The sequence below is a fragment of the Tamandua tetradactyla genome, chromosome 14 (assembly GCF_023851605.1).
Source record: "Tamandua tetradactyla isolate mTamTet1 chromosome 14, mTamTet1.pri, whole genome shotgun sequence".
Lineage (NCBI taxonomy): Eukaryota > Metazoa > Chordata > Mammalia > Pilosa > Myrmecophagidae > Tamandua > Tamandua tetradactyla.
In genome coordinates, this window is record NC_135340.1 from 77,446,000 (window position 1) to 77,471,454 (window position 25,455).

At 38.0% G+C, this 25,455-nt stretch overlaps 2 long non-coding RNA genes across 4 annotated transcripts in view; one reads left to right on the plus strand and one right to left on the minus strand.

The window, feature by feature from the left end:
• Positions 1-25,455, minus strand: part of LOC143656207 (uncharacterized) — a 370,650-nt gene that overhangs the window by 160,235 nt on the left and 184,960 nt on the right. The window lies entirely within an intron of this gene.
• LOC143656206 (uncharacterized) overlaps positions 1,471-25,455 on the plus strand; it is a 60,729-nt gene continuing 36,744 nt past the window's right edge. Inside the window, exons 1-3 of one of the 2 annotated variants that reach the window (XR_013162429.1) lie at positions 1,471-1,560; positions 1,822-1,876; positions 3,491-3,646. This is a non-coding gene — a long non-coding RNA (uncharacterized LOC143656206). Of the gene's footprint in view, positions 1,561-1,821; positions 1,877-3,490; positions 3,647-25,455 lie in introns of those variants that run through there. The other variant, XR_013162428.1, reaches the window with a different exon arrangement.

Below are 25,455 nucleotides of genomic sequence, written 5' to 3' on the forward strand. Positions count from 1 at the left end.
GCACCTCTCCTCTTTATAGACTACCATATAGGTACCTGGACCCTAAAATTCCTTGCTCAATGGGCCCCAAGCCTGCTTTCAGGGCACGTGTGAGCCTCTGCCTCAGACCCATCCTCCTGAGAGTGAACTTTGCCAAGGGGTGCTAAGGGTAGCTGTTTGTGAGGAGGTGTGAGTGGAGGTTGGACAGATTCTCATAATTCAGACAGATCTGTGGGTGGGAAGAAAAGTGGTGGGTTGCCAACTGAGGACAAAGACTGGGCACTGCCACCACCCTAGTTCCCAGCGCTTCAACTTTTTGATTCAAAGCTCTGAGGACTCTAAATTGAAACCTGGTCATTCAGAATCAGATTTGTTTGAGGAACTTAAAAGGGTGATGGTGTTGGGCGTGTGGGGTCTGAGCAGGGGGAGGGGGGAACTGGACACCCTGTAAGTGGATACAGCCAGACGTGGTCTGGGTGGGACAAGGAGAATCTTTACGGCCACTGTGCGTCTGTGAGTCACAAGGTGTCCCGGGTGGTGGACGTGCCCAAGGGTGAAGAGTGGACAAGGAGCTATGCTCCAAAAGGGAAGGAAATTGAGAACTTACTGTGTAGATTTTCCAAGCTATGGGAAGAAAACATGTAGAAAGTCAGCTCAAGCAAAACAGAAAGCCAAAAAGAAATCCTTTCTCCTCTTCTCCTGTAAACCTGGGCATAGCCACTACCTCTGCTCTTGGGTAGAAAATAAAACACGTTTTATTTTAACAGGTTTTTTCAAGCTAGGAAGTTATAACATCGATTATTTAATAGTTTATTAGCTCATGTTTAACTACATAAACATATGGAAACATATGGAACTAGGCTTCCATTTGTACTCTGGGCCCTCAGCCTGACAAAGATTAGGGGCAGGGCCACTGAGAACAGGCACTTCCTTCCTTCAGAGGGTTGGGGATTATTTAGTGACAAGTACTTAGAAAGCTAAAGATTTTTAATAAGGCAGTTATTGATTCCAGGGGAACAAAAGGTGAATGAGAAACTAAATATGATTATAGCATACTACTTGATTAAGCTATAAAATTAGATAGATGGATAGATGGATGGATAGATGTATATATACATACATACATACATATACTTAACTCAGTGTTTATGATGACATAATGATCAAACACTACTTAAAAACTGTGATACAATTAAAATACAAGGATATGTGGGAGTGCTGTGTGTTGGGGGCTGGTTTTTTGGCTATTGAATACCCATAGTCCATGGTAGGATGTCAGTAAAAATGTTATTTTTCAATAAAATTGAAAAGTCAAGATATAGAGCATATGCATATTGTTTAATTCTATGAAAGCGACTAAGAGTTGAAAGTGGTTGCCTCTTAGAGGTAGGACTTGACTATGGGTCAGAGTAGGGCAGGGCACTGATGCTTCTCAGCATAAACCTTGACTACTGTTTGCTATTATGAGCTACACCTTGACTACTGTTTGCTATTATGAGCTACACACATGTTTTTTGTTACATAAGGCAATGGAATGGTGGTTAGGGGACTTCTACGTAGAAGAAAGAATATGTATAAGAGGTAAATCATGATGTGTTTTTGATATTGATATCTACATGAAATGAAGGAAAGGTAGAACACAGTCAAGGGGACATCATGCTATCGAAATGAAGAAAATGGAAAATCATAGAATGCACTTTTTTTACTAAAGGAGGGAGACAGAACTGACATTTGTTTATCACCTACTAAATGGGAGGCCGAGCATGAGGGGTTTATATGCATTACTTTATCTAATTCTCATGACAGTTCCATGAAGTGTATATTATTGGTCTCGTTTTACAGATGAGAAAACTAAAAAATAAAATTGAGACGAGACACCATGGCGCACAGGTATGAGGTGAGACTCTGGGGTTTAAATCAGGTTCCTGCCATTCACTAACTGTTTGTTCTTTGTAAAGTGGAGATGAAGATGAGGATGAGGGTGGTGGTGTTATATTATTTTAGTCTCATAAGAATCTCGTGAGGAATTTATGAGCTATTATATGTAACGTATTAATAATAGCATCTGACAGATCGTAAGTGCTATTACTATAAAATGCATTCAATTAATCAAGACTGAATGAAAACAATGGATGGACATTTTTCTGAGGCTCAATATCCTCAGCTTATTTGACCTCTCTGGGCATTTGGAATTACTGACCACTTGCCCCAGGTCATATAACAATTAATTAGTGGAGCTAAACTTTGAACTTGTTTGTCTTTCTTCAAAGCTCAGACTCTTTTTAATACAGTGTATTGCCTTCCACTAGCTAATGGGGCAAATGGTAGAAAGGCTAGATTCAAAAACATAAAAAAAATCAACACCACAAAATAGAAAGAGAGAAGTGAGAGAGGTGGCCTCAGGAAAGGAGTTAAACAATATGATGTTGAGTCAGATAGAGAGGGAAGTGTGATCCATTAGGATAAAAATAAGATGGCAGCACGGGTAGAGAGGGTAGAAGATTATGTTACTGAGACAGAGATAATACCTGAGCAAGCCCGAGTAAGTAGGACATTATGATTGGCAGAAATGAATTTAAGTAGGGATAGTCTCAGGAGAAACACTTTAGTCAGTCTTTAACATAGCTTAACTCTTGGCATGCTGACAGAAATATCCCAGCTGGACTTTCTGCATTTTCCACCTTATGAAACACTAATTTTCCCTCTGCTTCAGGTACTCTGTCTTGCTACAATGTTCAGTTGTTAGCAATTTTATATTTCATGATTATGTGTTTAATATTTTTTCCCTTACTAGAATGTAAGGTGTCTGAAGGCAGGAGCTATGTCTGTCTTGTTCAACTATACTTAACCCAGTGTCTGCTACAGGCTGAAGGAAGGAGGGAGGAAAGAACAAAGGGAGGGAGAAAAGATATGGTTAGATATACTCATTTAGTAGATCATATTTTAAAGGTGTGCCCAAGTGTCCCCAAAGACCGTAAAATCATGCCAGAAGTAATGGCAAAAGACTATTAGAAATAAATGAGTGAATATTTTGGTATCTGAATCAGAATGTGGAAGCTGAAAGATCTTAGAGGTCATCCATTCATTAATTCATTATTTAACAATATTTATTAGGTGCTTATAACGTGCTTGGCCTGGTATCAGGCACTAGGAACATGGAGAGGAATAAGACATAACCTGTGCCCCAAAGAAGGTGCTCCCAGACTACAGGGGAGAAAGAGGAAAGAGATCAATTCAATAGGAGGTGATGGAGAGAAAAAGGAAAGACAATGGAAAACAACAACCCATTCTTTTGGCTGTTCATTAAACATTTTATATTTGTTCATTTTGTTCCCAGGGAATAAACTTCTGTAAAGCACTCAGGAGAAACCTGAGTTTCCTGATAGGTAACTTCAAGGTGGAGCACAAAAATCCCTTCCTTCCAGTGGGCTTTGGGAGGGGGCAGGGGTTCACTTATGAAGCAGCAATCACCGAATGACTCATGCGAGCCTTTGCTTTTTATCTAATGCAGTGGTTTTCTGATTGGAGTTTAATGAATACATGCGTGTAGCAATGGAGAACTGCCAACTTGAATTGTGCCCCCACGTGGGCATCAAAACAAACAATCCCCAAACAACTTACTATAGTTTACCAATGGTTTTGTTTTGGTTTTGAAATACAAAATAAAATGTCAATCTAAAAATGTATGAAAAAAATTATTTTGGTAATTGGAGCCCACTTTAGTTTGCTAATGCTGGTGGAATGCAATATACCAGAAAGGGAATGGCCTTTATGAAGGGGATTTATTAAGTTGCAAGTTTACAGTTCTTTGGTCTTAAAAATGTCTAAATAAGGCACCCAGAGAAAAATACCTTGGCTCTGAAGACAGGTCAAATAGCATCCAGGATTTCCCTGTCAGCTGGGAAGGCATGTGGCTGGTGTCTGAGGTCCTTGCTCCTGGTTCGTTGCTTTGTGCTTCTGATTCCAGTGGCTTCCTCTCTAAGTATCTGTGAGCCTTCACTTAGCTTCTCTGGAGCAAAACTCGGGGTTCTGGCTTGCTTAGCATCTCATGGTAAGGTACATGACAACATCTCCTCTGCTCTTCTCCCAGCTTCTGGTTTCAAATGGTTCTCATAGATCCTGTGGGTCCTTCTGGCATTTTATTCTGCATCTCCAACATCTATGTCTGAGATTTCCCAACATATTTCCCTTTTTAAAGGACTCCAGTAAACTGATTAAGACCCACTTTGAATGGGTGGAGTCACATCTCCATCTAATCAAAAGGTCACACCCATAATTGGGTATGGCACATCTCCATGGAAACAGCCTAATCAAAAGGTCCCACCCTACAGTTTTGGATCAGGATTAAAAGAACATGGTTGCCCCTTCAAGACTGGATTAGGGTTAAAAGAACGTGACTTTTCTGGGGTACATAACAGTTTCAAACCAGCACAGAGCATTTCTTTAAACTGACAGTCTTCTCTTCAGTATATACAGGAGGACACAGGGCCCAGAGAGCTGAAATGACTTGCTCAAGGCCACAGTGAGTTGGTGGCAGAGTTGGGACCAGAACCCAGCAACTCCCAGCCTTTGTGCCACCTTCCACAATGGCAGTATCTACAAAGTGATCAGCAAAACAGGAGCAAACCTTTTTCAGTTCAGGATAAGTCCTATGCCATCAGGATATTCTAGCTAGTTAATGACGCAGACAAAGAGAAGTAAATCCAAGTCCTTTCAAATAGAAAACCTGCCTAAATAAATCAGTTGCTAGGACTTGCCCAAGGACATTGGTAAGTGTGGAATCAGACAGAATTTGAACCCAGGAACTGTAGTTCCTGGGCTTTTTCATTATGTTCTAATGTGTTACGTGAAGCCCTGTTAGACATACATCACTAACCAGAGATATGATTGATTCATGCCGATACAGACAAGAAAAAAAAAGGATTTTTGCCTAATGACAGTTACTAAAAGTTATCTGAAGCATGGAACAAATTATGAAGAATTTTCCATGTTCATTCTTTTCTTTAATATTCACTCTAATGTACGAAAGAGGTGTACTTATTCTCATGAGAAGCTGAAGCTCACACAAGTCAATATGTACCTGGGTCCCCCAATGACAACCCAGCCAAGTCGGGATTCAAAGGTCATGTGTCTGGCTGTCCAGCCTGAACAGTTAGAACCAGATTTGCTTTCTCAGTATTTTTCTCTCCCTGACTTCAGAGGCAAACTCTGATGGATATTGTCCAGAAGTCATCTCTTGCCAAAATGTTGTAATATTGGTTAGAGTTTGCAACTATATGACAAACCAAATGCACATGTAAACACTGATTTATCCAGAAAAGCTCAAGTAAATAAGAATTTTTCTTTCAATGATGTATGATAATAATAATCATCTGTCTAGAAAAGTGGCCCTGATTAATTTTAAAATCTCAAATCATTCCATTATATTCAGGATTACTTAAGGTTATCACTGAAATTACAATACTTTGCTCAAATGTATAGTTCTTTGCAGTTTCCAGCATACTTTCGTATTCATTATCTCATCTGCCCTTTATAAGAAGATGGGTGTGTTCAGTTTAGGTTATCCCCACTTAATAGAAAAATACATTGATATTCAGAAAGATCATAGTTTATTTACAGTGACTAGCAAGAGATGGAGCTAGGGCATAATCCAAAGCATCTGACGACTAGGTTAAAGCTCTTTCTACAACCCCACCTGTAGACTTCCCTTTGTATTCTCTTAAAATAAAAAGTAGTCTCTGAAAAGAACCCAGATGTAGTATACATGTGCTCTTTTTGCACATCCCATTGCTGATTCTTATGGGCAACAAAGTTTATTGAACCTCTGGCAAGCATCCCTTGGTGTACTCCAGGGCAGAGATTTCTTCCCTCACTTTGGATAGTCTGCTGATTTTTTGGCTGACAGACATGAGAGCCTGGGGCTTCTGGGAGGACCTGTTCTCTGCAAAAACACCCACAGCATAGAAGCGTTTCAGAGGCGGGGAAGTGTTTGGAAAGGACTGAAAGAGATATAACGAGCATGAACAGATACAGCTTGGGGAGTGACTCACATGCAGATATTAATTAAAAGAAACAACACTTGAATAAAGAATAGAAGCACCCGGAACTGCTGCAAACCGTATGAAAATAAATACCAATATCTAGCCCAAATTTGGCACTTAGGGACAGCCACGCACAGAACATGAAGTCTTCTCCTCGGAGCCCTACTGGGTCCTTGAGTTATAGGTTAAAGCCTCAGCTACTATGACATCCAGTGGGGCAGAAGTGAAATGAATAGTTATTGGTCTGAGGATACCTCACTGCCTATGTTAATAAATTTTGTGATTCCATGCTATCTTCTCTGTGTAAGAGCAGCCTGTCCCTTTCAACAGAAAGCAGCCCTGGTTTCCTTTAAACCCAGCTCAGTAACACCTCTTTGAGTATGCTTTCCCTGCCTCCTCCCTCCAGGCAAAATTACTATTCCTGCTTTTGGATTTTAACTTTCCACACTGTATTATGATATTTATGTCCCTCAATGTCAGCCAATGGACTGGAAGCTCATTGAGGCCAAAGTTCAACAAATGCTGAGCCCAAACTAGGCCCCTAAGAGATTTCAGTCAAATGCTTATATGAGGTGAGCACTGCTGATAAAAAATTAATTTTCAGTTAACAGGGAAACAGTGATTGGAGAGCAGTATTTTCTATTTAATGAAATTTTCCAAAAACTCAGCTACTTATTGTAAATCATAGTTGTAAATAATCTATCTCAATTTTATTTGCTCTTGTTCTTAATTAGACAGAGGAAATCAGTGAATATCAAGAATCTGTCCTTGTAGTCTTAAAGCAGGGGAAGCAGTAAGTGCTTCCAATCAGTGAGATTACAGTAGGTTTCAAAACCACAATGCCCCTATCCTAGCACCACTCATGCTTGGAACTATTTGTTTGATATCTGTCTCCTCTATTAGATGCTGTAAGCTAGTGCCAGGGCAGGGAGTAAATCTGTATTATTTACTGCCATATCTCTAAAGCCTAGCATAATACCTGGCACACAGTAGATTCTCAGGAAGCATTTAATAAGTAGAGGAATGAATTAATCGAGTAAGGACTTCACAGGAAAAGTGGCACCTGCTGAGCCTTCCATCATTAGTACTACAGAGCTACCATTTATAGAGTGTCCCCTGTGAACCAGCCACTGTGCTAGACACCTTAAAATTCATGTAAAATAGGGATCATTATTCTTGTTTTACAGACAAGGAGACCAAGATTCAGAGAGTTAAGTAACTCACTTAGATGTATGCAACTAACTAGTTTTTGGCAGGACCATTACTCAAACCAAGGTCTGGTTGAACACAGAGTCAGTGGATAGATGATGGGGAAAGGCAATTCCCTGCTGAAGAAAGAACAAGAACAAAGATATGGAAGTATGGAAGAGCCTGATGGGTTTAGAAACTGGCTAAAGAATAGGGCTACTGAGGGAAGGAAATACTGGAAGACTAGGTTGGGTGGGGACCCCTTCAATATCCAAGAATGTAGACAATCCTGCATCTACACTAACCCCAGTCTCTCTCTTGGAAGTTACTTTCTGAATATTCAAGTCCCAGGTAGCCACTTGTTTGACAGGTCTTCTGTTAAATGCAGAAATATAGAGAAGAAAATTTCCAACTTTTAAAAGTTTCATTTAGCTGGCTTCCAATTAATCAAATTTTCTTATGAAAGAAAATATCCTGGTTGGATGCTGACAACATTTTTTGAAATATTTTATTTTCTAATAATTTTAGACTTACAGAAAAGTTACAAAAACCATACAGGGACTTCCCATAAACTCTTCACCCAGTTTCCTAATGTTGAGCTCTTATATAGTCACTGATCAAAATGAAGAAAATAACATGGCTACAATTCTATTAACTAAAGTAGAGACTTTACTTGGATTTCATCAGTATTTCCTCTAATATCCTTTGATTATGTTCCAGGATCCAGATTAGGAAACTGCATTGCATTGAGTTGTCAAGTCTTCTTAGATTCCTTCAATCTTGGGACATCTCCTCAATCTTTCCTTGTCTTTCATGACCGCCACACTTTTGAAGAGTACTAGTCAATTATTTTGTAGATTGTCTCTGCTGGTCAGATACTTTGTAGTTTCATGATGCCCCTTAATTTGGGTCTATTTGATGTTTTATGATTAGATTGAGTTCATGTACTTTTGGCAGAATACCATAGAAGTGATATGCCCGTTACAATAATTATATCAGGGGTACATGATGTCGATGTTAACTTTTGGTTTACAAAAGTTATCTGCTGGTTTCTCCAGTGTAAAATTACTAGGAATTTTTTCTTTGTAATAATTAAATATCTTGGGGAGACACCTTTAAACTCCACAAATATCCTATTTCTCCCCAAACATTTGCCCACTGATTTTAGCATGAATTGATGGATTTTGCTGGCAACAATTATTATGTTAATGTTCTAATGTTGATTTTATATTTTCCACAGTCCTTTTACAATTATTCATTGGAATCTTCTGAAAGGAAACACTGTCTCTTCTCCATATATTTAACTATTTAATTCCTTATTTATAGCAATATTAAGTCATGAATCTTTATTTTATTCTTTTGGATACCATAATCTATTTTCTTGCCCAAATTGTCTCAGATTTGGCCATTGATCACTTTTTCAGGTTGGCTCCTGTGCCCTTTTGACATGCCCCTCATCTTTTATCTGGTCACTTCTTACTTTGTGAAAACACAGATTCTTACAGGCTCATCTTGTTTTCCCTGCCCCAGCCTGGAATCAATCAGTTTTCTAAGAAGTCCAAGTTCCTTTTATTGGGGAATTGTATTTAGAAACCAAGATGTGGGCAGTATGCATGCTCATTGCTACGAGGGTGTCATTGTCTCTAGGCCCTTGAGTGAACAGAGATTTACACACATACACACTAACCTATACATGCACACATATTTGCAATTATTTCTTTATCCATCAATATATCTATCACCTGTCTATCTACCTATCTATCTGTCCTGTGAGTACATAATGGTATCTCTGATTCTAATCCAACACCTCAGAGTTCATGCTAGCCTTCTCCCTTTCCTCAATGGATATAATGGATGCTTAACCTTTGAACATTTTCTACTTTTTCCTATATCTAAACACAGCAATACATCATCCAGATTCTGAAATTATGTTGCACTTAGCTGAGAAGAAATGCCATCCAAGGCAGATGAGCAAAGGTATCCCCTTAAATTCTCATTGGCCACACAGTTTCATGTCGCTATAACAAAAAGAGACACTAGCTGGCATCTGTGACAATTTTAAAAGCACACAAAAATAAAACACTAAACCACCACTTGAAACATGAAAGATCCTTGCCTTAACTTTCTTATTTACCATTCTCTGACAGCACCTCGGATTCAGTATCTTGTTATTCAGGGGGAAAGAGAAGTTGGGAATCCCTATTTGTTCTCAGAGAAAGGCTTTTGCCTAAGACCTGAAAAAAAAAAAGGGAACTTTGTGCACCCTTTGTATGGCTGATTGAGTTATGTATCCCAATGAAAACATGTTCTTAATCTGCATTCCTATGGGTTTTAATCCATTTGTAAATTGGATCTATTGAAGTTCCTATTATTTGTTAAGGTATGGTGAACTTAATCCCTATTATTGGAGGTTTTATAAAAAGGAGCCACAAACTGGACCAGCAAAAGCCAGAAGACCAGATTCAAGGGGCAGTAGATGGCCATGCGACAGGAGGCAGAGCTGCAAACTAAGAACCCCAAGGACTGCAGCAAGACAGGAACAAACCCTACAGACTTTGGGGAGTAAACATGGCTTTGTGGACACCTTGACTTGGGATTTCTAGACTTCCAAACTGTGGACCAACAAGTTCCTCTTGTTAAGCCCAGATATTGTGCAATATCTGTCATAGCTACCTGGTAAACTAAGACAGTTTGTTTAATGTATCCAAAACTTAGCTTCTCTGGATTATACATGGGTTTCCACAGAAAAACAGAAGTGGGGTGGCACTTTCTAAAAGTATTTTCTAGAAGTATTTATGGCTGTGCTTCTAGAAGAAGCAAACTTGCTTTGTAAATCATAAGAGGCACAAGGGAGAGGGAATATGAAGGGAAACAAACTTCTAGTACAGTGTCTGAGAGAAAGAAGACACTGATAGAATAAATGCTTCATTATGGCACAATTTCAGTAAGACCATTTATCAAATATTGACCTACCATACCCTAGTTATACTGGGAACAGAAACAGGATATTCCTTTTGTTATAAAGTGGAATACTGTATATATTTTATATTATAAACAAAAAAGTTATAAAAATAAATGAAAAAATAAAACAAGAAGTAAAGTGCAATACTTGATTTTCAATGGGAGTTATTTCTGTATGAGAAATGTGACCAAATTAGATTCATTGAATTCATTTTTAAGAACCTCTAATGTGTACCAGACATCATGACAGGTGTTGAGTACATAACGATAAACAGGCAACCAGCATTTAGTGAGTTGATCATTAGAAATCATAGTTCTAGCCCTGCCATAAACATCACAAAGTTGGTTCAAGAAGGTATCTTTATGGTTCAGCTCCAAGATCTCCTGATTCTTCTGAAACACTTTGGCCCATTGTAATGAGCAGCTTGAGTCAATCCCAGCTTGAGTTATCATCCCTCCCAGTGGATGGTCCCATCAGAACTCAGCCTTTGTTTTCTCTTGTGGGGCTATCACTGGGCTTGCCCATATTGTACACTTGGGGCCCAGATTGAGGTCAGATGTTGGAAGGCTTGGAATTTAAAACAAGCTAGGTCAGGTGTGGCCATGTTACGAAAGACATGGATTATAGGATTTTGGTTTGTTGCATTGAGAAAGGAGCAGCTGAGGAAGACTAGGCATGTCTGAGATTGATGTGTTGAGAGCCTTGTTTCTGAAGGTTAGACTACAGGATGTTTAATGTGGGAGTGGAGTGAAATACCCCAGTTGTAAATTACTGAAAGGCTCGATCAGCTTGGAGGCAAAAGGAATGAATGAAATAACAAATAAAGAAAAAATTTTCAGGACACTGAAGGATTGGCTAAAGATGATGAAGAAGAGGACTAATTGAAGAAGACTTAGTTTCTTGCTAAGTACATGATCTTGGGCAAAACATTTATCCTCTCTGCCTGAACTGTCTGATAGATCAGTGGAGTCCAAGGTGACAAGTAAGAAACTGAAAGTGCCATTATCAGAGACATTTCTAAAAGACATATGCTGTTCCTAGACGTTCTGCTCCAACGTGGACTTTATGCCCTTCACATTGAATCTTGGTTAGGGTAATATATGATTTAACAATATAGTAGTAGGGATGGAAGTTGAAGGCCTGATGCTAAACTGATCGTTGTATGTTGTGTTTTTATAACTTTCTGTTCGTGATTTGGTGTGATAATGCATCCCTTTCATCTTCTGTTGAAAAATGTGCACTTGCTGTATCCTGCATTCTACAAAAAGGGATATTCTTCCTTTTTTTCCCTATGCCCACTTAATAGCCTAATTTTACTAATCTTTTTCTCAGTCCCTAGCACACTTCCTGCCATGATCCCAATTACACACTCCTTACTCTTTCTACATTGCCGATGGGAATGCAAAATGCTCCCCCCCCTTTTTTTGCATTAAACATTGAAAAAAATAAACTGACCTAAAAATCTTTTTTAAAAAATGCATTCAATATTTCCATGTCTTTAGAGGTTTGAAAAGTTTTTTTTTTTTGTAAGATATCTGAGATGGAAAAGAGAGGGGCTAAAAGAAGGGGAGGAGCTCATGAAAATTCAGAACTGTAGTTTAGATTCCCTCAGGTAAAAGCAACAAACCTGACACCCTGGTCAACCTGTCATCAAACAAGACTCAGGATTTTCAGCCACTTACACATCTTTATTTTTTAAAAAGCAAGCCCATATCCTTAAAAGTTCAACAATAGAGAGACATTTACCAGTGAAGGTGCCATTTTCAAGCACCTTTATGGAGGCTTAAAAAAGCAAGGAAGCTTTAATGTATGTATCAATGAAAACTGTTTACAAGGCAGAAGATTGCACCTGGCAGGGCTTTCTGACACATTTATCACTTCATTCCAAAGCTGGGTGGGAAATGGCGACCTTCCCTTGACAGCTGTTGCCTGGTAAAAAGGATGAAGAAAGTGTCAGAAATTTTATGAATCTTCTGCAGGCAGTTATAATAGTGAAAATGATCATGATTCTTTTTTCCATCCCCATTCATAAATCTCTGTCAGCACTTGAAGATAACACTGACAATCTATTGTAGTCTTTCAACATAAGGTACCATTGCAGCAGCTTAACGTGAAGCCCAGGCGTGGTACCTGAAATTGGAAGCCTTCCCAGTACAGTGTGTACTGATAAGATGTTGAAGAGAGAGGCTAATGCGAAAAGAAGCAGGAAGGGAGTAGGGGAGAGGAAAGGTAGGGGAAGGCTTCTAGCCCAAGCAGTGTGTTGGTGGGTAAATCATTTGAAGTCTCTGTGATCTTCTTTTCTCTGTCAAATAAAAATAATAGTACTTTTCCCAACTCATAGGGGAATCTAAAGAGAAAAATAAGATAATGGATGTGTTTTAGTTTCTTAGCTGCTAAAGCACATACCATACAATGGGTTGGCTCAACAACAACAGTTTATTGGCTCACAGTTTCAGAGGCTAGAAGGTTTACTTCCTCCCAAGGCCAGTCTGTCCTGGCTGGCCTGAAATCTCTGAAGTCCCTTGGTTTTACTATCACAGGGCGATGCACACGGTAGCATCGTCTCCTTTCTCTTCTGGATTCTGTTGACTTCTTGCTTCTAGTTGCTCTCTTTGGCTTCTTTTTCTGTGTTCAATTTCCTTTGCTTATAAGGACTTAAGTCATGTTGGATTAAGGCTTGTTCTCATTCTGTCTTGACACACCTTAACTAATGACATCTTCAAAGCTCCTGTTTTCCACAGGACCAGGGGTTGGGATCTGAACTTGTCTTGTGTGGGGGACATGATGTAACCCCCAATAGGACATAAAACCACTTTGAAGAGCTGAAAGCACTATGCTAATGTAACGTATTGTTATTTGTATTATTGCGCTTTCGTGGTGAACAATATTCAACAGAGAAGGATCCAAGTATTTAGTAGTGAATGTATACCTTGGAAAAGATACTACATGGCCAGGTTCAGGATGGGAAGAGAAGCTCACACTTGGGTTGGCAAGGTTGAAATTCATTAGAAGCTCTTTTATTCCACATTGCCAAGCTGACAGTTTGTGTTTAATAAATATTCATCATCTTAGTTATTGCTCCTAGAAAATAGTTGTTTCTGACCACATAAGTGTGGTTTGTTTCTGGCCTCTGTATCCTGATTCATTAATCTATGTGCTTATCCTTTCACCAAATACCCACACTTACATGGTCAAATTATTTTTGGCAAGGGACCAAAGCAATTCAATGGGGAAAGAAAATATTTTCAAGGTGGCTAATACCACTGGATATCCATAAGAAAAAATGAACCTCAACTCCTACCTCACATCATATGCAAGAAAAAAACCTAATTTAAGATGGATGAGAGATCTAAACATAAAGTTAAAACTATAGAGCTTTTAGAAGAAAACATGGGAGGATATCTTTGTGACTTTATGGTAGGGGAAAGATTTCATGAAGAAGTCATAGAAAGCACTAACCATAAAAGAAAAAACACTGAATACCATCAAAATTAAAAAATTCTACCCAACATAAGACATTGTTATGAAAATAAACTAACAAGTCTAAGACTGGGAGAAAATTTTCACAACAAATATGTGGCCCTTCAGATACTGTCCTATCTCAGTTCGTCCCTCCACAGACAAGTTTTTGGAAAGAATGCTTATCTTTGCCTACACCTTACTTTGTGCTTTGCTTTCTGGTTTATGCCTCTGTCCTGAGGCCACCCTTTCCAGGGTCTACTGGAAATCTTACTGTCCTTATTTCAGGTGTCTTCTCTCTGACATTTAAGAAAAATGACCACTCCTTCTTGGGCTTGGTGTTCATACCATATCTCCACCCGCCTTCCTGGTTTTCCACCTACTCCTCTGGATGATCCTTCTCTGGCTCATTTTGGGTTCTCCTTCTGTCTGACGCTTATCAAACTCAGTGTTTCTTGGGGCTGTATCCTTGGATATCCACTACTTTCATTTCATGTCCTATCTCCTGATGATATCATCCCAATTCATGATTAAAATTGTTGATGGCTCCTCAAATTCAACATTTCTGAGCAGAGTTCTCTCATATACTCTAGACCTATATATTCAAATAGATGTCCTCTGATGTTTCTGTATGGCTTTCAAACTCACATTAATGTGTTTGCCTTTGCTGTTCCTAACCCCCAAGTCAGGCCAAAAATACAAATAAAAAAGGTAATTTCTGCCACTCTTGTCATTTTCAATTTCAGTGAATAGGTACTACCATTCACCAGGTCACACCAGCTGGAATCCTTTTTCTGATCTTCAAATCCAATCATTCCCAAGTCCTGTAGATTCTTTGTCCCAAGAATTTTCTCAAGCCCCCTTCCTGTTCTTTTCCATCATCACTGATTTAGTTGAGCTTCTTAGAACATTTTTCTGTGTTATTGCAAGAGCTACCTAACTCCTCTCCTCGCTTGGCAGCTGAACCCTCCTCACTTCCATGCTGGTTTACTGCAAGTATGATTTCGCGCAAACGTAAATCTCATATAACTACTCTGCTCAAAATCCTCCAATGGTTTCTTGTTACCTTCAGGACAAAATTCAAACTGTAGTTGACACACAAAGCCTTTTTTACTTCTCTGGATTCACCACACAGTGCATTTATTTCATTTATGAAATCATTATCGAATAGTCATCATATCCAAAGAGCTATGTTTCAATCTCCTATATCTTGCATATAGCATAGCCCCTGCCTTTAATGTTTTTATTCTTTTTGTATATGACTAACTTCCAACTCAGTTCAAGGTCATCTTATCTTGGAATGTTCCCTTAGCCCTTCAAGTCTTTTTTGATATTCTTCAAATCCTCCTAATATAATACATTGGGTTTGATTGTTGCATAGCACTTACCACACAGTAACACAATCCTCTATCTCCTTGCTTGTCTGCCTCCCAAGCTCAACTAAAAACTCCTTGGAGGCTCTCCAGTGGGTTTGCAATAGAAGTTTGCTGAATTGCTTAATGAGGCTGACCTAAGTTTACATCCCAATTCTCCCACCAATCAGCTCAATAATCTTCGGAAAATTATTTAATCTGGGAAATCTTTCTGAGTCTTGTTGGTCATGATCCTATCTGACAGGATCATATTTTGTGGGGACTAAATGATACAATAGATGTAAAACCCCAAGCATATGAGCCAGCCTCTGGTGACTGGCTTACAAATGTTTGTTATATCAGATTAACTACTATTCCCAATGGTGTAAGCCACCTCACACTACAGAAGAGATCCTGAGGTGTAAATGACTCCTGTATTCCTATAGCTGGGTCTTAACATGTGCAAGGAGGGCCTGGAGACCTCTGGAAATTCCACGTCTGTGCAACAGCACATTAAATGAAGTACAACTGGAGACTCCATTTGCACATGATATAATTTATACACTTGAAAAAGCTCCTGCAAGTAATCTTGATATGAAGTTAGTTTTCTTTCCAAAACATTTATTCAAGTTCTATGCAAAATGTGATGGATGAGATAGGAATGAACCAGGCATGGGTCCAGATTTGACAGGAAGAACAGAGGAAGGGAGACCAGAAACCTTTAGTTTGACGCTTGGGTTTATCATTTATTAGCTATGTGATCCCAGGCAAATCTTCTAACCTCTTTGAAACTCAATTTCCTCAATTGTAAAATGGAGACTATATTAATAAGTGTCTTCCATAATTTGAATGGTAAATGAGACAACATAGGAGAAAAATCACCTTATAAACCTTGGAATCCTACAGAAATATAACAATTATCAGTGTCCTGTAAAAGTTTGGAATCCAGCAGGGAAGGTAAGACATATCATGAAACCTAGAGAATAATGGCCAGGTGAGGGAGTTTGGAGGAACTAAAAGGGTTCCAGTGTCCTTTCTTAAGGGTAAAAGCACTTGAAAAAATTTTTTTCTATTATGCTTCATGTTTTGCTTTGGTCTGCTTCCTTTCCCTTTTTCTTGCCTCACCTTTACAATTTTTGCATTTGTTCTTGCTATCCTACTGAGGAAGCAAACAAACCTACAAGTCATGTGGTTTTTCCTCCCAATCCTACTTTTCCTACTGCACTAATCACAAACAGTCTTTCTGGCTCTGACTTCTGAAATCAGCCACTACAGGGATCCTGCCTGCAATTGTGAGAAAGTGCAGACTTAACACTGATACAGGTTCATGGTTACTGAAATACAGCTCCTACCCTTTCCTGTAAAGATTAAAAAAGTATGTGATCACATTTTTTTTTATTCTACTATACTTTCATCTGTCCTAACACACCTGGAGAAAGTGAGAACCAGATATTTTCAAAGAAAGGAGAACTATCAGAGAAGGCTTATTTAACTCAGTTGTCTTTGAATGTGATAGGGTTTGTGGAGATTATAAACATAATTTTTTAAAGTTTGGAGTGCTTGATTAATGAAACGAAGTTTGTTTCTTCTATATCTTATTTAAATTCTAATTTGCAATGTTCCATCTTTTTGCTTACTATTTTATTAAGAGATATTTCATTATAAGGGATTGTTTTTTTTTTTCCTAAATTAATATGCACTTGTAATTGATTTTCTGCCTTCTTTGAGGTAATTTTGGGTCCTGCGGCCATATTTTTTTTCTGTGGTAACATAGCTCTGATATTACAATGAAAGTTAGTGGGGATATAGGAGGCAGGTCACCGAAATGTTTCTTAGGCATAACTGTTTCAAAAAGCAAGCTAACCCTGCATTTAACTTCATTAGACCTACATAAACACCTTAATCTTAAAGTTAGGTTTAAGCCTCGTTTGTGTTTACAAACAGGAATAGCAGAGATGCTATACTGAATTTATTGTCTTTCCTCCATGTAGCACAGACCCAGTCTAAGGAGCTAAGTCTGAATAAGGCAAGCTCTCTGAATTTAGGATTTTTTTTTCTTTTTAAAATCAGCAGTTTGATCAGGATTAGGCTTTTCTTCAAAGCACACTTCCTGCAGTCTTACAGGTTCCAGAATATGTTTGAGTGCTGCCATGAGGAAGGAAGAAAACTCCAAACAGAACTCTGGGCCTGCTCACCTTGAGCCAGAGCAGTTCTGCTTTAACTATTTTATTATTTCATTTCATTTTGTTTTTCATATGGAGGTTTTGCAAAACATTTCATTTGAAATAAGAGCTGTTGCGCCGGTTTGAAAGGATGTAGGTACCCTAGAAAAGCCATGTTTTAATCCTAATCCCCTTTTGTAAAGGCAGTCGTTTCTTCTAATCCCTATTTAGTACTGTATGTTTGAAACTGTAATTAGATCATCTCCCTGGAGATGTGGCTCAATCAAGAGTGGGTGGTTGTGAAACTGGATCAGGTGGAGACGTGTCTCCACCCATTCAGGTAGGTCTTAATTACTTTACTGGACTTCTATAAAAGAGGAAACATTTTGGAGAATGAGAGAGATTCAGAGAGCAGAGAAGAATGGCACAGCCACAAGAGGCAGAGTCACCACCCAGTGACCTTAGGAGAAGAAGAAGGAAAGTGCCTCCCAGGGAGCTTCATGAAACAGGAAGCCAGGAGAGAAAGGTAGCAGATGACATTGTATTTGCCATGTGCCCTTCCAGATGAAAGAAGAACCCTGACTCTGTTCACCATGTGCCTTCTAACTTGAGAGAGATCCCCTGAACTTCATTGGCCTTCTTGAACCAAGGTATCTTCCCCTGGATGCCTTAGATTGGACATTTCTGTAAACTTGTTTTAACTGGGATATTTTCTCAGCCTTAGAACTGTACTGTAAACAAGCAACTTATTAAATTCCCCCTTTTAAAATCCATTCCATTTCTAGTATACTGCATTCTGGCAGTTAGCAAACTAAAACAGTTGTGTTATTATAAAGAATATATTGATCTAGGTTAATTTTGAGTTCCATATCAGGGAATGATTAAGGGCTAATTGAAAAACCCTCTTGCTTCAAGTCACCTAGAAACACTTGATAAAATGTAACACAGACTCTAAAATATTGGCCAAATTTATCAAAAGAAGGGAACTCTTTAGGTGCCAATAACTAGAAGGGAATCAGAATCAAGAATGATAAACTCACACTGAAGCTTTGGCTACTTTCAGGGATATAACTGGTTACTGTAACTCAGTGGGATTAAATAGCTGCATATGAAAATCTAAAATAAGCCCTGGGCCTGTGCAAGGTATGGAGTTGAGACCAAGACTCCTGTATAGAATTGAGAGCTTTCAAAAGGGTCTACCTTCAGTGAAAGGGAGGTCTAGAAAATATTAACCTGTCAGCAAGGTGAGAAACTTGTTTATCTATATGTAAGCTCAGGGTGAGGGAAAATAGTCTCCTCTGAGACTGTGTTCATATGGATTTGAATTTTATTTCTGGTACTTTTATGAAACAGGAAGCCTCAAGTCAAAAATATTATCTTACAATGGTGATGGAAGGAGTGCCTGGATGAAATGAAAGCATTCTCCTTCTTCAAAAAATCATCCTCAAGGTGGGCTTTGTAGAATATATACAGATAGAAATGAAATAATTAAGATTTCAGAAATCCAAATTACAAAACTCTAGGAAACAAGTCAAAATGAGTAAGAGTTGGTTGAGTTCTGGGAAGATGACAGAATAGGATAGGTTGAGTTCAACCCTGCTCCAAGGAACATCTAGAGAAGGGACAGGAAAGTGACTGAGATGGTGATTCCAGGGTATAAGTGACTAGGAAGAGTCTTCTGCACCACAAAAGGCATCCCGGTTGCAAAAGCTGAGAAACTGAGAAGCAGAGAACCGGAGTGGGTTGGGACCCAACCCACTTCTCCTACAAAAGTGCAGTCTCACCCTACTCCTCCGATCCCTATTTTCCAGGCTCTGCCTCCTGCAGGTGGACAACAGTGCATAAAAGCTGTGGGTGCTTACCTCCAAACCCAGGCTATGCCTGCTCCCAGCCCATACACTCATGCAACCACAGCTCATCCCCATGAGCTCTGCACAGCTGTACATCTGATGGCTCTCCCAGATTTGTGTATGTGCATGACCCCCAATCATGCCCCCCAGCTCTGGGCAAGTGCTGACCTGCAGAGTCAGGCCAAATCCACCCTAGCCCATTCAGGCACAATGCCAACCAGCTGCCCTAAGCTCTGTGCATGTGCACAAAGGACCCTGACCCCTAGACCAGCATACACCAGGGCCCTGCCCCACAGACCTGTGCACCCACACAGGCACATACTCCCCACCACTGGGTTTCCACTCTCACAGGCACCAGCATAGCATCCTTAACCTCCAAATAGAAAAAATCCAAATAGGCCTTCCCCAAGATACATACTAATCAGTTGTCAAATGATAAAGAGAAGCAGAAAATCCTAAAAGTGGCAAGAGATAAACAATCTCCTATATGTAGGGGTAACCACATAAGACTGATCTCAGACTACTCAACTGGCACTATGGAGGCAAGAAGGCAGAGGTATGATATATTTAAAATCCTGAAAGAGAAAGACTTCCAGCCAAGAATTTTATACCCAGCCAAATTGTCCTTCAAAACTGAGGAAGAGATTAAATTTTTCACAGAAAAACAAATCTTGAAAGAATTTGTCAACAAGAGACAAGCCCTTCAAGAAATACTAAAGAAAGTTCTGTCAGTTGGAAAAAAAAAAGCAGGAAAGGGAGAACTGGAGGAGGGCAGAGAATTGAAGAGTACCAGTAAGGGTAACTTAAAGGATAAAAAGAAAAAGAGGGAAAAGAATATATAGATCTGACAAATAATACCCAAAGATAAGATGATGGATTCAAGAAATGCCTTTTCAGTAATAACTTTCAATGTTAATGGGCCAAACTTACCAATTAAAAGATAAAGATTGGCAGAATAGGTTAATATAATCCAGCAATATGCTACATACAAGAGACTCATCTTAGACACAAGGACATACATAGAACAAAAGTGAAAGAAAGGAAAAAGATGTTCTACATAAGCTATAACCAAAAGAAAGTAGGAGTAGCTATACTAATAGTGGACAAAATAGACTTTAAATGTAAAGACATCATAAGAGACAAAGAAGGACACTGTATATTAATAAAAGGGACAATTCACCAAAAAGAAATAACAATCATAACTGTTTATGCTCCCAATCAAGGAGCTCCAAAGTAGATGAGACAGACATTGGCAAAACTGAAGGGAGCAATAGATGTTTCAACAATAATAGTAGGAGACTTCAATACATCATTCTCCTCTATAGATAGAACGATGAGTCAAAAGATCAACAAGGAAACAGAGAAGTTAAACAACTTGATAAATGAATTAGTTCTAATAGATATGTATAGGTCATTACACCCCATAATACCAGGATATACATTCTTCTCTAGTGCTCATGGAACATTCTCCAGGATAGACTATATGCTGGGGCACAAAACAGATCTTTATAAATTTAAAAACATTGAAATTATTCAAAGCACGTTCTCGCATCACAATGGAATGAAGCTAGATATCAATAAACCACCAAAAAATGAGAACTTTCATAAATATGTGATAAATAACACACTCTTAAATGACCAGTGGGTCAAAGAAGAAATTGCTAGACAAATCAGTAGCTATCTAGAGATGAATGAAAATGAGAATACACCTTATCAGAACTTATGGGATGTGACAAAAGCTGTGTTGAGAGGCAAATTTATTGCCCTAAATGCCTATTTTAAAAAACAAGAAAGAGCAAAAATCAAGGGCTTAACTGTTCACCTGGAGGAGCTTGAGGAAGAACAGCAAACTAACCCCAAAGCAAATAGAAGAAAAAAATAACAAAGATTAAAGCAGAGTTAAATGAATGGCAGAACAAAAGAAGAAAAGAAAAAAATCAATAAAACCAAAAGTTAGTTCTTCGAGAAAATTTTTTAAAAAAATGATGGACCACTAGTAAGATGGACAAAGGAAAAAAGAGAGAGGATGGAAATAAACAAAATCAGAAATGAGGAGGGGTGTGTAACCACAGACCCTGAAGAAATAAATCATAAGAGGATACTATGAACAACTATATGCCAAAAACTAGACAACTTAGATGAAATGGACAAATTCCTGGGAACACACAAACAAGCTACACTGACTCAGGAATAAATAGAAGATCTCAACAAACCAACGATGAGTAAGGAGATTCAATCAGTCATCAAAAATGTTCCTACAAAGAAAAGACCAGGGCCAGATGACTTCACAGGGGAATTTTATTAAACATTCCAAAAAGAACTAACACCAATCCTGCTCAAACTTTTCAAAAAAATTGAGGGAAAAGGAATACTACCTAACTCATTTCATGAAGCTAACATCATTTTAATACCAAAACTGGGTAAAAATGCTATAAGAAAGGAAAACTATAGGCCAATCTCCCTAATGAACATAGATGCAAGAATTCTCAACAAAATATTAGCAAATAAAATCCAACAACACATTGAAAAATTATACATGGCTACCAAGTGGGGCTTATACCAGGAATTCAAGGATGGCTCAACACAAGAAAATGGATTAATGTAATATAGCACACTAACCACTCAAAAGGAAAAAATCACATGGCCATCTTGATTAATGCTGAAAAAGCATTCCACTTAAAAAGATAGGAATCAAAGGTAACTTCCTCAATATGATAAAGGGTATATATGAAAAACCAATACCAGTCTTGTACTCAATGGAGAGAGACTGACATCTTTCCCACTAAGATCAGGAATGAGACAAGGATGTCTCTGTCAGCACTATTATTCAACACTGTACTAGAAATTCTAGCTAGAGCAATCTGGTAGGGCAAAGAAATGAGGCATCCAAATTGGAAAGGAGGAAGTAAAACTTTCATTATTTGCAGATGACATGGTACTATGTTTCGAAAATCCTGAGAAATCTGCAACAAATTTACTTGAGCTAATAAGTTCAGCAAGGTAGTAGGATATAAAATTAATGCGCAAAAAACAGTAATGTTTCTATACACAAGCAATGACTTAACTGAGGAATCACTTAAGGAAAAAATTCCATTCAAAATAGCAACTAAAAGAATCATTACCTAGGAATGAACTTAACTAGGGATGTAAAGGAGTTGTACACAGAAAACTATATCACATTGCTAAAAGAAATAAAGAGAAGATCTAAATAGGTGGAAAGACATTCCCTGCTCATGGATAGAAAGGTTAAATATAGTTAAGATGTCATTTCTACCCAAATTGCACTGCAGACTCAATGCAGTACCAATCAAAATTCCAACAACCTTCTTTGAAGACTTGGAAAAACTCGTTTCCAAATTCATCTGGAAGGGAAAGAGCCCCTGAATAGTTAAAAGCATCCTAAAAAAGAACTAAGTGGGAGGATTAACACTTCCTGAGTTTAAAACTTATTATAAAGCCACAATGTTCAAAAAGAATGGTACTGGCACAAAGACAGAAGTATTGACCAATGGAATCAAATCAAGAGTGCAGAAATAGACCACCAAATCTATGGTCAACTGATTTTTTTTATATGGGCAGGCACCAGGAAACAAACCCAGGTCTCCAGCATGGCAGGCAAGAACTCTGCCATTGAGCCACCATTGCCCACCCTAGTCAACTGATTTTTGACAAGGCCCCCCAAATCCACTGGCCTGGAACAAAGTAAATGGGCATGGGGGAACTCAATAAATGGGGATGGGGGAACTGGATATCAATAGCCAAAAGAATGAAAGTGGACCCTTACTTTACAATCTATACAAAAATTAGATCAAAGTAGATCAAACACCTAAATATAAGAACTAGTACTATAAAGCTTCTAGAAGAAAATATAGGGAAACATCTTCAAGACCTAGTAATAGGACGTAGCTTCCTAAACTTTACACACAAAGCACAAGTGCAAAAGAAAAAATAGATAAATGGGAACTCCTCAAAATCAAATGCTTCTACACCTCAAAGGCTTTGTCAAAAGGGTGAAGAGGCAGCCAACTCAATATGAGAAAATATTTGGAAATCATACATTGGACAAAAGTCTGATATCCTATATACATAAAGAAATCAAACAACTCAACAACAAAGGAAGAAACAACCCAATTATCAAATGGGCTAAAGATATGAATAGGGATTTTTCTGAAGAGCAAATACAGATGGCTCAAAAGCATACGAAGAGATACCCATTTTCATTAGCTATAAGGGAAATGCAGATCAAGACTACAATGAGATACCACCTCACACCTACAAGAATGGCTGGTATTAAACAAACAGGAAACTATAAATGTTGGCAAGGATGTGGAGAAATTGGGACACTTTTGCACTGCTGGTGGGAATGTATGATGGAGCAGCCACTATGGAAGACAGTTTGGCGGTCCCTTAGGAAACTAAACACTGAGTTGCCCTATGACCCAGCAATAGCACTACTTGGTATATACCCAGAAAAGATGAAAGCAGTGAAACAGACATTTCACACTGATGTGCACAGCGTTTCCAAAAGATGGAAAAATTCTAAATGCCCGTCGATAGGTGAGTAGATTAACAAAACATGGTATATACATACAATGGAATATTATGCAGCAGTAAGATGAAATGATGTCCTAAAGCACATGGCAAGATGGATGAGCCTTGAGGACATAAGGCTGAGTGAAATAAGCCAGACAGAAAAGGAGAGCTACTGTATGGCTCCATTTTTATGACCATGGTAAAGGTAAAATAGAGGCTTATAATACAGAATATAGGGACTTAGCGATACATAGATGCTGGGGATGGGTGAATGGCTGGGTATGAGGTTGAACTCAAATGTAAGGGAATAGACAGAAGTGAAGGCAGTTCTCCAGGGGGTTTATAAGTAATATTACCATATTGAAGGTGAACAAGATTGAAAGGGGTTGTATAGACCTATGTGTCCTACTGATTAACACTAGAAATATAAATTAGTTCTTGCAAGAACTATTTCAAAGGTATGATTCGTGTATAAAAAGTGTTTAAGTCCAGGGTACAGGGGGCAAACTGCTATTGCATGCCTACAGAAAGATCAAAGGTGATGGTGGAGTTATACAGAGAAGGTAGGGCTTAACAAGCAAATATGATTGCTGAATCATTAAAATTGATATTTCTTTTAGTTTCCAGTATCTTAGAGCAGCTAGAAGTAAAAACCTAAAATTTTGGAATTGTAACCCATACCAAACTCGGAAATCTATTTGTTGTGCTATATTTTGAAATGTATCACCTTTTTGTATATATGTTATTTTTCACAAAAAAAGGAAAAAAATTGATTGTGATGATAAAAAACATTTTTTCCTTCTAGACTCCTATATTCTGGAGCAGCTAGAAGGAAAAACCTGAGACTATGGTATGATTGCCCATGACAAACTCTGGGATCTCTCCTGTAACTACTTGTTGAAGAGTGCCTTGAAAACTATTCCTTTTTTCTTTCTTTGCTTTGTATATATGTCATATTATACAATAAGAAAAAAAGTTTTAAAAAGTGAGTAAGAGCTGACAAAAGAGCAAACAAAAGATTTAGGCTCCCAAGAACTTCAGGTAGGAATTGTCAGAAAAACAATATTCAACTGGAACATTTAAAATGCATATAGAACTAAAAGAAGGAAGTGAAAACATGATCAAGGAACAATATATTATTAGAAAAGACTAGGACATTACAAAAAAACAAATAGAATTTCTTTGAGTGAAAGTAGTATATAACTTAAAAACTCAGTGGTTGGGTTGAAGAAAATAGAACCAAAGAGAGAATTAGTGATTTGAAAGACAGCTCTGAAGAAATTATTTACTTTATAAAGAGAGAGATGAAAAATAGCATAGAAAAATTTAAAAAGACATGGACAATTGAAAGAGTATAGACAGAATGTAATCAGAGTTCCAGTAGGAAAGCCTAGAGAAAATGGTAGAGATTAACATTTTAAAAGACATTTTTAAATTTAAATTAATTCTTAAATTAAATTTTTAATTTAAATTAAAAGAATTTTTCAGAATTGAGGAAAATCACAAATTCTTACATTTGGGAAACACAACAAATTCCAAAGAGAAAATAAATCCATGTCTATAAATAAAATTACAGAACTAAAAAATAAACAACATCAAAATCAATTAAAAAGATTACCATCAAGTGAATAGATTTACACTTGACTTTTTAACAGAAATATGGAAATTAAAAAACAGTGGAATAATATTTTTAAAATTCTGAGGAAAAATAACTGTCTATAAACTGTAAAACCATCTTTCCCAAAATGAAGATGAAACAAAACACATTTTCAGACGAAGTTGGAGTTGAACATCAACTCATCTTCTCTAAAGGAATTTTGAAAGAATGTACTTAAAAAAAAGAGATGAGTTCTTCTAGAAGGGAGATAGGTATACAAGAAGGAATGGTAAGCAAAGTTATGCTTCTAGCTCAGAAATCCTATGATTCTG